The following is a 3024-nucleotide window of genomic DNA, read 5'->3' as shown; positions in this document are numbered from 1 at the left end:
TTGCACCTACCTCGCAGGGGCTTGTTGGAGGCCGATGGCATCATCTTGTCTGCCTCACCACCCCGGCTCCTGCATGCCAGTCACGCCATGCCACAGGCAGGATGCCTGAGCATGCCCCATCCTGGGCCTGCCGGCCTGGCCACAGCCTCCTTTGCAATTGCTCTCTGGGATGTTGTGGCACTGGATGCCAAGACAGAGGGGAGGGAGACCGGCTCTGCTCTTTGTCTTGCCCCCCATGGCCCGGGGGAACCCCATGCTGAGATGGGGAGATGCTGAAGGGATGGAGCCAGGAGCCCAGAGCGGGGGCCACGGGGCCAGCGTGGCGGGGGAGGAGTGTGCTTGCAGGGGGGGTTGGCCATTATCACCTGCTTCCCGGGTCCGCGATGCAAACAGGTGTTCTCATGCCCCCGCGCCCCTGCTGTCAGCAAAGGGCTGAGACGTCCATCGGCAGCTCCCCCCGGGCTGGCCCACTGGGGAGAGAACAACCCCCTGCTGCGACCTGACCCCTGCGACCGGCGTGGCAGGGCTTCTCTGAAGGGCCCAACCCGGGCGGTGCAGGGAATCCCGAGGGTCACCTTTTGGCCTGTAATTTCCCCACTGTGCTCAGGCTGCCGAAGGCAGGTAGCATCTGACGGGGCGTGCCGTGTCCCCCGTGTCCGTAGCTCCCCTGCTCCATCCTGGCCACGCTGACGTGGAAGAGCGGCGCGTGCTTTTTGCACTGCTTCCCTCAGCCAGAGGTGAGCAGCCGTGGCAAACCCACGGGGCGCCACGGTGCCGCCGAAACGTAAGTACAGCTAATGTTTTAAAACATGTCACCGCCGTTGTGGGCAGCGCGGGTAGCTTGCTTGCGCTCTGTCTAATGGGTATCAGATTGTGCTTGCAATCTCAGCATTGTTTGAGTAATTGACTGGCACAGAGCAACGTTCGCTGATTTAATAAGTTTGTTAGTATAATAAAGGTTCAGGGTTTGGCTGCTAATGTGCAGCAACAATTACATTTTAGATTTGCTCGTTATGTTGCATAACTTAACAACGCCATCCATCATCAAGTATCTTTTAAAAAAGCATTATTTCCTGGCACACTTGCGCGGCACTTTTTGCTTTGGTGCACGGGAGAGGGCTTTGCACGCCGGAGCTTGGCTTTCAGCTCGTTCGCAGGGCTGCACATGTTGGAGCTCTCCCACCCGGCCAAAGAGCCTGAGCCACGCTGTGCCATGCTGCGTGGCCGTGGACTGGGGGCACAGAGAAAGCTCCTCTGGTTGTTACTAGGTGCTGGTGAGACGCTGCCAGCACCGGGGTGGAGGTGACAGCCTGCACTCTCTCGAACCCCGTGCGGACGGGCTGGTTTGGTGCCCAGGGCTGGGGTGAGGAGCTGCTGGTCTCTGGAAGTTGTGCCTGCGTGGCCCGGAGCTGAATTTGGCTCCTGGCATTCATGGTGCATCGAGGCTTCAGCCAAGACAGCCCTTTCCTTACGTGCCAGCACGCGACCAAGCGAAGGCAGCAATACCGGGCTACATCAGGCCGAGGGGTGAGCTCGTGGGCTCTCTGCTCACAGGGCGGGAGGCCGGGGGCTCCGGAGAGGCAGTCCCATTACTGTTTGCTTTGCACCTACCCTAGTTTCCCCCCTGGAGCCTGGGGAGACTTAGCGGTGCTTGCAGCAGGCTGCACATGTCCAGGGCAGGGCTGTGGGCTGCAGTGCACCACACACCTCCGATCTAGTCTGTGGCAGCATCTGGTCCCCACGTGCTGGGCCCTTTCCAGAGAGCTCCCAGCCTGAGCCGATAAATGGCAGGAAAATGGGACGCGACGCTCTAACAACAGACAGAGCAGCCGCCCTGAGCGCCCCCCTTTGGCACCCGCACCGGCTGTGTCTCCGAGGCGGCGGTGGGGAAAGCCTGCGAGGAGCAGCTGGAGAGCCAGCCGTGGGCAGGGGATGCGGGGGTTGAGAGGGAGGGCAGAGAGGTGCCTGGCCCCGGAGGAGAGAACAGACAGCTTGTTTTGGGGGGGGCTGGGGAAGGGGAAGGCAGTGGAGGCCAGTTCCCTTTCCAGTGGTGTGGGATTGGCGTGCGTCCTGCCAGAGAACAGCACAGCGCGCCTGGCTGCAAAGCTCAGCCCCAGCCCCCCGTGTTGCCCGCTGCCGACATTATGAGGAACCCCAGAGGCACAAAATCGCAGACAACGGGGGGGAGAAGGGAGCTCAGGAGGTCACATCTAGTCCAACGCCCTGCTCGCAGCAGGACCGGCCCCAGCCCCATCTCCCCAGCCAAGGCTTTGTCTACCCGGTCTTAGCCACCTCTGAGGATGGAGGCTGCACGGCCCTGGGTATCTGCGTGTTGGCTGAGGGCATAAGCTGCTCGGCGCCTCATCCTCCGCTTGCTCCGGTTCCCTGCCTGCTGATGGGACCCCCCTGAAGCGCCCCAGCGCCGGGGGGAGCAGAAGCGTCTGTTAAGGGGCTGCTAGAGCCCAGGAGCTGGGCCGTGCCTGCTGGAAGCAGCCTCCTTCCAGGCCCAGGCCGTGCCCCGAAATGGGCTCCACTGGCTCCCCGAAGGGGCTGAGCTGGTCTGTGCGAAAGGCACCCAGCCATGCGCGTGGCTTTTGCTCTGCAGACGGGTGGGGGTGGGAGTGGGAGCCAGACCGGACTGGGGAGACGCGTCCCGGGCGGGGGCTCCGGTGCAGCTGTGGCCCGCGCCGGGGCCTCCGCGGGAGCAGGTTGCCTGCCCGCACTCCGTTTTGTGCGCGGACGCGCAGGGCACGGGCGGCGAGCCTGGGAGGTGCGAGACCAGCCCGCGGGAGTCCGGGGGGCGGCGTGGCGTGGCGTGGCAGCGAGCCCGCGGGGCGCGGCTGTGCAGCCGCAGGCAGCGCCGCGCAGACCCGGGTGGCGGGGCCCTGCCCTGCGGGGAGCCACGGCTGGTTACCGCTGCCCACCCCCCCGCCGCGGGGAGGGCGCCGCAAGCCGGGGCCGCACCCAGCGGCTTCTCCTTCCCGGCTGCCTCCTACCCCCACGGCCCTCCCGCAGCCGTCCTGC

The sequence above is a fragment of the Crocodylus porosus genome, unplaced genomic scaffold (assembly GCF_001723895.1).
Source record: "Crocodylus porosus isolate Cpor-Errol unplaced genomic scaffold, CroPor_comp1, whole genome shotgun sequence".
In the NCBI taxonomy this organism is placed as follows: Eukaryota; Metazoa; Chordata; order Crocodylia; family Crocodylidae; genus Crocodylus; species Crocodylus porosus.
The sequence above is the reverse complement of the archived record's forward strand: the minus strand, read 5'-3'. Positions refer to the sequence as shown.